Below are 12,178 nucleotides of genomic sequence, written 5' to 3' on the forward strand. Positions count from 1 at the left end.
AAACGAAGCATGAGCTGTGAGTTGTTATATAAACATTCAATCATTTGCACTGAAACACATACACATACAAGCTCTAAGCTCTCACAGTGATCAGAGTAGGTACATCGTTTTAGTTCCATATACAAGGTGCGTTCCATAAGTAATGCGACCAGATTCATAAAAAATCATTTACTGAATATATTCATTCAAAAATTTTCAAAATAGCACCCTCCTGTGTCAATACACTTCTGGAGGTGGTGTTTCCATGCCTGGAAGGCATCCTGGAATGCCTTTTCCGGAATATCCTTTAGAGCTGATGTAACATGTGCCTGGATCCTTTCAATCGTGTCACAATGTTTTCCTTTCAGGACTGCTTTTAACCGTTGTGCCAGAAAAAAATTGGTCACATTACTTATGGAACACATGCTGTATTTACATATAGTGAGCAGAAACTCAGATGTAGGTAACTGCAGATAACAAATACATAGATAATTTCTTTTGTACTGTCACAGCAGCCTCAATAAATCTGAAGGAGGGCATTATTCCGCATGCTGTATTGCAAATTACATTGAAGAATAGTGCAACGCCTGCAAATTTATTTCAGTTTAACAGCATCACCTCTTCAGTGCAAAGAAAATAAACAGCAGTATTAATAATTTTGTAGTGCTAAGCTACTCAAACTTGGAAAAAAATTTCCTGACAATTCCAGGTTTGAGGATGATGAATGCGTCAATACATTGCTGACAAAGTAATGCTAAGAGGGAAAGGTGGGTGTGGGTGGGAGGAGGGGGGGGGGGGGGGGGACAGCAGCAGCATGGGCGGAGTACCACAATAATGACTTTTCCTTTATCTCAGCTGTACTATATACCAGCCATAAGCAGTGGTTTTACTAATTTTTAACAACCACAAATTTATGTGGAATAATATCAATGTAAGTAACACTCTTTCAAATATTAGGTATTTTACAATTTGCAAAACTCAATTTCAATGCTACAATAGATCACAGAATTCCTTGGAATTTTATAACATTCCTGAAATTCCCCGAGTTTTTCCTGGTAAAATGCTATTCTACATCTACATAGGTAGTCTGCAAGCCAGCGTACGGTACATGGAGAGGGTACTCTCCACCAGTACTTGCTGTTTCCTTTCCTGTTCCACTCAGAAATAGAGCCACTGCCATCTTGTACTTCTTAGCAGTGTGTGTGTGTGTGTGTGTGTGTGTGTGTGTGTGTAATTAAAACATTTAAAAAAGAGTGCTTTTAAGTGTGAAGTTCGTGGAAACAAATACAATTATCGGAAGACTGAGACGGCATATTTCCAGAGCATACCCACAGCAGTTGAACAATATCGTTCCTCATGTTACAAATAATGAACCTTCAAATTCCTATCAGTGCTAGATATGCGAAAGAGTTTTACTTGTAAAAGACGTTTAAAACTCGACCAACAAGACATTCGTGGCATAATGAAGCTGCATAAGAGGTTGAAGTGTATGACATGCACATTTGAAGCAGAGTCAAAAAAGTGTTGGATTGATCATTTGCAAGCCACTCATCAAATACGTGTGAAATCTGAAGTTCACTAGTGAAGGTGAATTTTTGAAGTGGAAAGAGGAAATTGAACATACTACACAATCCAGATTCATCAAACACCGTTACAAAGCCTGTCGACAATTGCTCAACCTGTAAGTATGTTTGCCATTATTCAGGTCAGTTTGTTTCCAAAGGTGAAGGGATGAGACACCTCAAAATGGCAGGTAGTAACATTTAATGGAAAGTGCCCTGCAGAGATGAAAGTCCTCTATAAGGAAAGAAAGTGACTTGTCAAATTTGTGTCCACATGTGTTGGACACAATCTAGACTTAAGTCATCTGAATCTGACACCATAAGAGCATAGCTGCAGACATTGCTGTAGCAATCCTGTTTCCCATTGTTCTTGACCAAATTTGATCGACAGTGCAGCGTTCAAATTCGAAGAGAGTACATCTCACAAAATTGCAGGACTTGCATAACCTTGCAGCTTCTTATAATTTGGCTTCAAAGGCAGCCGGACATCAAAATAATGCCATCAGTGTTTAAGCTTGGGTGCAAGAAGTTAAGGAAAGTGATAATCCGTGTGCATTGTTTTATAAGCTTCAAGAAATAATCACTGACTAACATCCAGAATTGACAAGCGAGGATTTCATGTTAGTAATAATGAACACATCACAAAGTGAATTATTGGCAAAATATGGAAATGATTGTATGTGTGTCAATGGGACAGATGGTATAAATGGCTACAATTTAGAACTTACCACAATACTAGTACTGGATGATATGAGGCAAGGATTTCCATGTACATTCCTCATTTCTAACAGAAATGATTGAGGTATTAAATATATTTTTCAACTATGTAAAGACTCAGATTGGACAGATCTGCCCAAAGTATTCATGTCAGATCTGGCAGAATCACTTGGAACAGAGCAATGGGGCATCCTAAAAAGATACTCGAACGGCACCTGGCATGTGGATAGAGCACGGAGGAACAACATTAACAATAAAGCTCTGCATAAGGACAAGAGAACTGGGGTGTACAAGCTCATCAAGACATTAATGCAGGTAAGAGACATTGCCATATCTGAAAAATCACTGCAAAAAGCACTCCAGAAGCTCTATAGTGATCCAGATACATCCGAATTTCATCATTATTACACGACCTACTATGAAAATCTATCGGGGAAGATCAGTTTGGATTCCGTAGAAACACTGGAACACGTGAGGCAATACTGACCTTACGACTTATTTTAGAAGAAAGATTAAGGAAAGGCAAACCTACATTTCTAGCATTTGTAGACTTAGAGAAATCTTTTGACAATGTTGACTGCAATACTCTGTTTCAAATCCTAAAGGTGGCAGGGGTAAAATACAGGGAGCAAAAGGCTATTTACAATTTGTACAGAAACCAGATGGCAGTTATAAGAGTCGAGGGACATGAAAGGGAAGCAGTGGTTGGGAAGGGAGTAAGACAGGGTTGTAGCCTCTCCCCGATGTTGTTCAATCTGTATATTGAGCAAGCAGTAAAGGAAACAAAAGAAAAATTTGGAGTAGGTATTAAAATCAATGGAGAAGAAATAAAAACTTTGAGGTTCGCCGATGACATTGTAATTCTGTCAGAGACAGCAAAGGACTTGGAAGAGCAGTTGAATGGAATGGACAGTGTCTTTAAAGGAGGATAGAAGATGAACATCAACAAAAGCAAAACGAGGATAATGGAATGTAGCCGAATTAAGTCGGGTGATGCTGAGGGAATTAGATTAGGAAATGAGACACTTAAAGTAGTAAAGGAGTTTTGCTTTTTGGGGAGCAAAATAACTGATGGTCAAAGTAGAGAGGGTATAAAATGTAGACTGGCAATGGCAAGGAAATCGTTACTGAAGAAGAGAAATTTGTTAACATCGAGTATAGATTTAAGTGTCAGGAAGTCATTTCTGAAGGTATTTGTATGGAGTGTAGCCACGTACGGAAGTGAAACATGAACGATAAATAGTTTGGACAAGAAGAGAATAGAAGCTTTTGAAATGTGGTGCTACAGAAGAATGCTGAAGATTAGATGGGTAGATCACATAACTAATGAGGAAGTATTGAATAGGATTGGGGAGGAGAGAAGTTTGTGGCACAACTTGACCAGAAGAAGGGATCGGTTGGTAGGACATGTTCTGAGGCATCAAGGGATCACCAATTTAGCATTGGAGAGCAGCGTGGAGGGTAAAAATCGTAGAGGGAGACCAAGAGATGAATACACTAAGCAGATTGAGAAGGATGTAGGTTGCAGTAGGTACTGAGAGATGAAGCTTGCACAGGATAGAGTAGCATGGAGAGCTGCATCAAACCAGTCTCAGGACTGAAGACCACAACAACAACAACAACAACAACAACAACAACTACGAAAAAAATGCCAACTGTTGGGCATATTGTCACAGGATGCAAGCTGGACTCAATACCAACATGCACCTGGAGAGTATGCACAAGGCTTTGAAATATGTACGTGCTAATGTGAACGAAGTGAAACGGCTCAAAAAAGGTATATCAGCACCGACATTGTAGCTGCAAAGCTGTTTGATAGGCTTACTGTGATAGTGAAGGGAAAGGCAACTAGTACAATAAAAGACATTCGTACTAGGCACAAGTCTGTTTTAATGGATGACTTCATTACACAGGTAGACAGTGGTTGGGAAGAACATCCTTCAAAATCTAATGATGTCTGCTCTGTGAAGGACAATGACGTTAAACAGAAAAGAAGAGCAGAGGTGACGTGATTGATGATATGAGATTAATGATGATTGATGAGAGGGAAGCAGTTTTTGCACAAGTAAGCACAAATGCTACTTGCAAGAACCAAGAAGCAGTGTCAATTGAAAAGAAAAAGGTTGTCTCAATGCTTTCAGAACTCACAGCTGAAATTAAGCTAGCAAAAAAAAAAAACTGTGACAATGTTGAAGGTGAATGTAGGCGCTGTTACAACCCATAGTGGTGGCTCTCTTATCAGCCCAGAATAATACGAGAATTTGAGTGTCAAGAGGCTGAAAACGTATATTAGAGTGAGTCAGACGATGTGAGTGAACCTGAAGACGGTAGTATCACAGACGACCAGGAGGATGACGAATTCGATGTACCGCCATTTGAGGTCGATTCATCAGGCGAAGGAGATAGCCATGTAAGGAAAATTTTATATGGCAGAAATGGGTATTGTTGGAACGCGCATCCCTTCCACAAAAAGTGTGAGAGTGCTAGCAAAGAATATAGTGGTACATGCACTTGGTGCACTAGACAAGGCAATAAACGAAACTTCTCCCCTGAAATTATTTGAAATGATGTTTACTAGCGACACGGTTTCACTAACAGTTACATACACAAACCAAAAAATTGCTAATTCAAGGGAAAAATTCATGTCACCCCAACGGTTAATTGGAGATACCAACCAAAACAATATAAAAGCTTTATTTGGTATACTTATGAGTGGAGCTCTAAAAAATGTGCATCTGAATTTTACTGATGCATGGTCTGTAGTATACAGGTCCCCATTTTTCCGAGGAGTTATGCGGAAAACCGATTAGAGTTTTTGATAGATAATCTAAGATTTGATGACCAACATACCAGATTGCAAAGAAGAACGGCAGATAAGTTTGCTGCATTTTGTGATTTATGGTGTATGTTTGTCAAATGTAGTCAAGAATTTTACACTCCCTCTGCCCTCCTAACCATTGACAAGGCACGCCTTAACTTCAGAGGCAGGTGCCCATTCAAAATGTACCTGCCAAGCAAGCCGGACAAATACGGGCTGAAGATAATTTCATTATGTGACGTGAAGACTTATTTTTATGCAGGAATTCCATATTTGGGAAAAGAGACTAGGGACAAATGTGTTTCATTTCCTACATATGTGATGAAATTATGTGAACCTGTATACGGAACGAACCGGAACATTACAATGGATAACTGGTTTGCATCTTGTGAAGTAGCCGACAAACTGGCTGACAAAAAGTTGACAATGGTTGCCACCTTACGCAAGAATAAACCAGAAATACCTGAATCCCTGCTTCAAACCAAGAGTAGGCCAGTGTCTTCATCTGTATTCATATACAGGAGAGAAAAAATGTTTGAGTCATACAATCCGAAGAAAAATAAAAACATTCTTTTGTCAACGATGCACGACATAGGTGAAATAGGTGAGAAGACGAAGAAATCTAACATAATACTTTGCTACAATGATAAAGGGGGAGTTCATGTATTTGATTTACTATGCCACAAAAAGACCACAGCATGAAAAACCAGGCGCTGGACAATGCGATACACGTAAGGGCTTTTAGATGCATCGGGAATAAATACCCACGTCTTTAAGGATAATGGCGGCACAAACAGCCTAAGCAATTTTCTCAAGTCATTGGCATTCGGGCTGATTGAAGCAAAAATGGAGGACAGAATCACGAGAAGAAATTTACCCAAAGAACTTCGCATAACAGTGGAACAGATTTTGACACATATTGGGAGCGATATTCCAAGATCAGCAGCACAACCAGAAACAATCTAAAAAAGTGGACAATGCTTTCTTTGCAGTCGAAAAGAACACTGGAAAAGTTCCTTTGAATGAAGTGTGTGTTCGAAACCAGTGTGCAAGGACCAGCAGAAAAATATTTGTCAAAGTTGCCATAATAGTTCAGTTTGAAAATATTTGGTATATTCAAAGTATCATCAAATTTTGAAAATAATTTATGAAATCTGTGTTTCCTTTCACATGAGGAACTATTTTTTGTAGTTGTTTGCTTTATACTTTTTACCAATTTATGTTATTTCCTTCAATGATTCTTATGCGTTTTGATTTATTCTATTGTTTTGCAATTTCATAACTAAGAGTAACTGAATGCAAAAAATAAGTGCAGTGTCATATTTCTGCATATGACAACCATGATACAATAAAATGCATTGATATAGTTATGATTTGCTTTGTCAAATTATGAAACATAACTATACTTTGTAATAAATGTTTCATATTGTGTGATTATCACCTAATGTTCCTCCAGAACCTCTTTTGTGAAAAAATATATCAGAAAAACGTTGGGTAAATTTTTACCACACCTCGTTATTTATGTCTTGGGATTAGCACCTTGTTTCTCTAGGGTTAAATGTTTTAGTTACACAAACTGCTAAGAAGTACTTCTAACAACACAACACTGCTTCTACAATCGACCATGGTAAAACACGTGGGCTACAAAAAAGAGGAAACAAGCAAATTATCACTCTACAAAAAGCAACAAACACATCAATGGACTACACGTGACGACGTCCAAAGATCATTACTCGGCACAAAGCCTTTACACGTGCACTCGGTTGGCACGGAGGGGGGTCAATGGGCAGGGCTTGTGCTGCAAAGTCCAGGGCTTTCGCTAAAACGTTTCCTGTCTGCTCTGCACCCCGCACTTGCCCTTTGTCGGCACCTGTCAGTACTACGTGGGGACACGGTGCTCGCCACTGTTGGCAGCTGCTGCCCTCTTGCGTCACCCCTCTTCACTACATGGAGGGTCCACTACCATTTCACCCCCTGCACTGTTTTTCGGGCCTGGACCTTAACTACTAAATGTGACAGACGCACTGCCTTGACTGAATAATTCGTTTGAGCAGTTGCCAGAGAGCAGTTTGCCAGCATGAGAAAAAAGGTGCTACTACGCATACATGGCTACGATGATGTAGAACTTTTGCGCTTGCTACTTGCAGTGCTCCTACATTTCTCGGCCCATTTCTGGTTGTAGTCACATGTGAGGTAGCTGATCTTCAGTTGCTACCATTACCGTTGAACGTCGACCGTGTGCAGTAGCAACAGCAACCACTTTTATGGGGACGAGGTGATGCAAAGTAAGATTATTTGTTAATTGTAAAACTGTACTGTGAATATTAATTATGTTTAAGAATATGGAAATTCTATTATAATATGTTGTTTTCAGACCACGAGGTAATGGAAGAGTTCTTTGTTTTCCATTCACCTCGCACCCAAGAACCCTTTCGTTAATGCCCCACACCTGAACCATTGTAGGACAGGGAAGGTACCTAGGAAGTTATTGAATTCTATAGAATTCATAACGAATTGATCGGTAAGAGCCAAGACCTGAAGCGGAAGCAGCAATTCTGGGACACGATGTCCATTTTTATCAGGGAAGCTTCGGGAAAGACGTTTTCGCCAGCGCAGTGTGAGAACAAATGGTGATGTTTGCTATGTACTCATAAGGGCATAGTGGACAACAATAAGAAATTGGGGAGAGGTTGAGAAGATTTCGTGTACCTGAAAGAAATGGACGAGATATTTCAGAAGAGCAATATTTACCCTGAGGTCTTGCTTGATGGTGCAAGGAAGTTACATTCAATACTTTGTACATTCATCACGTCAGCTACTTTAAAAGACTTCTAGTTCATAACGGTTTTTGATGTACATTCTTTAAACGTTGCGGCGGAGGCAACGTCCAGCAAACAACCAAGTGACCAGGTTGTTCCCGGGCTATCAGGATACTTGAAGGTTAGTTTTTCTAATTCTCACTCTGATTCTGGAAAGTTTAATTCTTTGATTGAAATGCTTGCTGAGGGTGCATTTTATGACATTCATACAAAGCTACTGAAGTATGTTGAAGTGCATTTTAAGGAGCATTTTCCAAGCAAATGATTTCTGATTGTTTCATTTGTGCTGTACTAACTGTTAATTACTAAATGCTAACAGTCCATGTGAGTGTGAGCATTGTAGTTTCATAGCTTTTTGTTGTGTATGTCCTTTTTTCTGTATCCTTTAATTTATGGTTTGTGTGTGGATACGAAATGGGCAAAACTCATGGGTGCAATTTACAACTCATCAGTATTGGCCTATGGAATAAAAGGAAAAATAAGTAAGGACTGGTATGAGCAAAATTTGGAAAATAATGGAACCAGTCACTGAGGCTAAACAGAAAGCCATGCTTGCTTACAAAAGAAACCCAAATGAAAGACCTCGAAATGATCTACGAAAAGCAAAGAACAGGGCACAGCAAACATCCAGGAGATGCGCAAATAACTACTGCCTGAATTTATGTGCAGGTATATAGAAAGCGGGCGATTCTGGGGATGCTAAGGCAATGTACAATGATATTAAGAAAGCAGTTGGACCAACTGTCAGAAAAAGAGCTCCTCTGAAGTCAAAGACGGGTGAAGTCATTACTGATAAAGGCAAATAAATGGAACACTGGGTTGAACACTACCAAGTTGTATGCAGCCGAGAATGAAGTTAGCAAGGATGCATGTAATGCCATCAAACGAATGCCAGTTATGGAAGAACTAGATGAAATGCCGACTATGGAAGAACTCAGTAGAAAAATAGATTCTCTTGCTAACGGAAAGCCCCAGGTGAAGATGGGATCCCTGCAGAGGTTATTAAGTATAAGAAGCCTGTTCTTCTCAAACATTTATATTCACTTATCGCAACCAGCTGGGAAGAAGATTATGTCCCGGTGAGTATGCAGAATTTGAGGATAGTTGCTCTATATAAACAGAAAGGGAGCAGAAGTGACTGCAACAATTACCAAGGCATTTCATTACTAAGTGTAGCCTGAAAAGCTTATGCAAGAGCCATCCTAATACGATTACAAATCTCAGCTTCCAGAATCTCAGTGTGGCTGCAGGCCTGGCCAATCAACCATAGTAATTATCTTCTCCTTAAGACAGCTACAAGAGAAATGTCGTGAGCAGCAGAGGCCACTTTATATTGCTTGCATTGACCTTGTTAAAGCGTTAGATTTAGTGAGCAGAAATAGGCTTTTCAAACTGTTGCAGAAGATTGTATGCCCACCTAAACCACTAGAAGTAATTCTCTCTTTCCATGAGAAAACACAAGCAACAATCTGCTTCAATGGTAAAACAACAGAAGCATTCCCTATTAATAGTGGTGTGAAACATGGGCAAAGCCTTTACACTCACTCGGTTGGCGTGGAGGGGGGGTAAATGGGCGGGGCTTGTGCAATTTCCGGGGCTTTCGCTAAAACATTTCCTGCCCCCCTCTGCACCTCGCACTATCCCTCTGTCGGTACTACACGGGGGCACAGTGCTCACCCCTGTTGGCAGCTGCTGCCCTCTCGCGTCACTTCTTTTCACTAGGTGGAGGGTCCACCACCATTTCACCCCCTGCACTGTTTTTTGGGCCTGGACCTTCACTACTAAATGAAGCAGACACACTGCCACGACTGAATAATTCATTTGAGCAGTTGCCAGTGAGCAGTTTTCCAGTGCAAGAAATAAGGCGATACTGCACATGCGCAGCTACGATGACGTAGAACTTCCGCACATGCTTCTTGTGCTGCTCGTACACTTCTCGGCCAATTTCTGGTTGGAGTCACGTGTGAGGTAGCTGATCTTCAATTGTTACTGTAAAACGTCGACTCAGCAGTAGCAACAGCAACGACTTTTATGGGGACACGGTGATGCAAAGTAAGATTATTTGTTAATTGTGAAAGTGTCCTGTGAATATTAATTATGTTTGAGAATATGGAATTCCATTATATACATCTTATTTTCAGACTATGAGGTAATGGAAGAGTTCTTTGTTTTCCATTCACCTCGCACACAAGAACCCTATCATTAATGCCCCACACCGGAACCGTTGCAGGACAGGGAAGCTACCTTGAAAGTTGTTGAATTCTATAGAATTCATAATGAACGGTTCGGTAAGAACCGAGACCTGAAGCGGAAGCAGCAATTCTGGGACGCAATGTCCGTTTCTACCACAGAAGCTTTGGGAAAGATGTTTTCACCAGCGCAGTGTGAGAACAAATGGCTATGTTTGTTACATACTTATAAGGGTGTAGTGGACAACAACAAGAAATCAGGTGGAGGTCGAAAACATTTCGTGTACATGAGAGAAATGGACGAGATCTTTCAGAAGAAGAGCAACATTTACCCTGAGGGCTGGGTTGATGGTGCAACTAAGCTACATTCAATACTTCATACATTCATCACATGAACTACTTTAAAAGACTTCTAGTTTACAACGGTTTTTGATGTACATTTCTTTAGACGTGGTGGAAGCAGCAACCAACGATCAACCTAGCGACCAGGCTGCTCCAGGGAAAGTTTACTTCTTTGATTGAAATATGCCTAAATGCTTGCTGACTGCGCCTTTTATGACATTCATACAAAGCTACAGAAGTATGTTTAAGTGCTTTGTATGGAGTATTTTCCGAGCAAATGATTTCTGATAGTTTCATTTGTACTGTCTGACCTAGGTGTTAACTAGTAAATGCTAAGAGTCCATGTGGGTGTGAGCATTGTAGTTTCATAGACTTCTTGTATATGTCCTTCCTATTTCTGTATCCTTTAATTTATGGTTTAAGTGCATAGGTTATTTTTACATTCATCCTCTAAGGTAGCTGGATGTATCACAATTTTGTTTTACCACTACGTGTAAATATAAAAAATCTTTTTTCGATTCATATTTGCAAGATCTCGGTCGAATGTTTTGTAGGTCGCCAGGGTTTAACAAGGATGTTACGGAGGTTAGGGGGGCGACGAAAGGCAACTCTGGGTGGTGTGGGGAGAATTTTGTCACAGGATGATCTCATTTCAGGGGTTGACTTGATAAAGTCATATCCCTGGCGGAGGCCAGGATAATATTGGGTGACAAGGGGGATGCTTCTGTGTGGTCTGGGGGTAGGAATATTGTTGGACGGGGAGGAATGTATTGCTCGGGTAGTCTGTGTGGACAAGGTCTGCAGGATAGTTGCGGGAGAGGAAAGCACTGGTAAGGTTATTGGTGTAATTGTTGCCTTTCGTCGCTCCCCTAACCTCCGTAACATCCTTGTTAAACCCTACAATATTCCCAGACTACCTTCTCTACCCAGCGGTTCCACCCCTGTAACCGACCCCGCTGCAAAACCTGCCCTGTGCATCCCCCCCACAACCACCTACTCCAGCCCCGCTACTGGTAAAACGCACACAATTCGAGGCAGGGCTACTTGTGAAACTACACATCTCATTTATCAACTGACATCCCTGCACTGCACAGCCTTTTACATCGGCATGACAACAACTAAACTGGCTGAGCGCATGAACGGACACAGACTAACTGTCCGCCTAGGAGATGTCCAATACCCAGTAGTGGAGCATGCCCTCCAGCATAATTCTAGGGCCCTAGGAACCTGCTACACCGTATGTGCCATTTGGCTTCTCCCACCCAACACCAGTCCCTCCGAACTGCGGAGATGGGAACTTGCACTCCAACACATCCTTTCATCCCGCCATCCCCCTGGACTGAACCTACGTTAAACAACCTCACTCCCATTTACTCTTCAGTCTTCTACTCTTTCCCTTTCCTCTTTAGCCATTCACGCATCTTTTCATTCAACATAGTTGCGTTTATCTTTATACTATATACCTCTTTACTTCTGTATGCATCCTCTTTGGTTTGAAGCTGGCACAGTACTTACAGTAGAATATCTTTGGCTTCCCTCTGACAACCATGCCTCCATCCTTGCTACCCTCCCTATTTTCCTTTCCCTGTTGCTTCATAACCTGGGTTGTGAGTAACAATCTCCTTTCCCTTCTTCCCTTTCTTTCCCCTCTCCCCTCCACGATGAAGGAACATTTCTTCCAAAAGCTAGGAACGTAAATTTTTGGTTCTGTTTTTGTGTACCTATCGGCTGTACTGAGCTGAGGTAAGTACT

The sequence above is a fragment of the Schistocerca piceifrons genome, chromosome 11 (assembly GCF_021461385.2).
Source record: "Schistocerca piceifrons isolate TAMUIC-IGC-003096 chromosome 11, iqSchPice1.1, whole genome shotgun sequence".
Lineage (NCBI taxonomy): Eukaryota > Metazoa > Arthropoda > Insecta > Orthoptera > Acrididae > Schistocerca > Schistocerca piceifrons.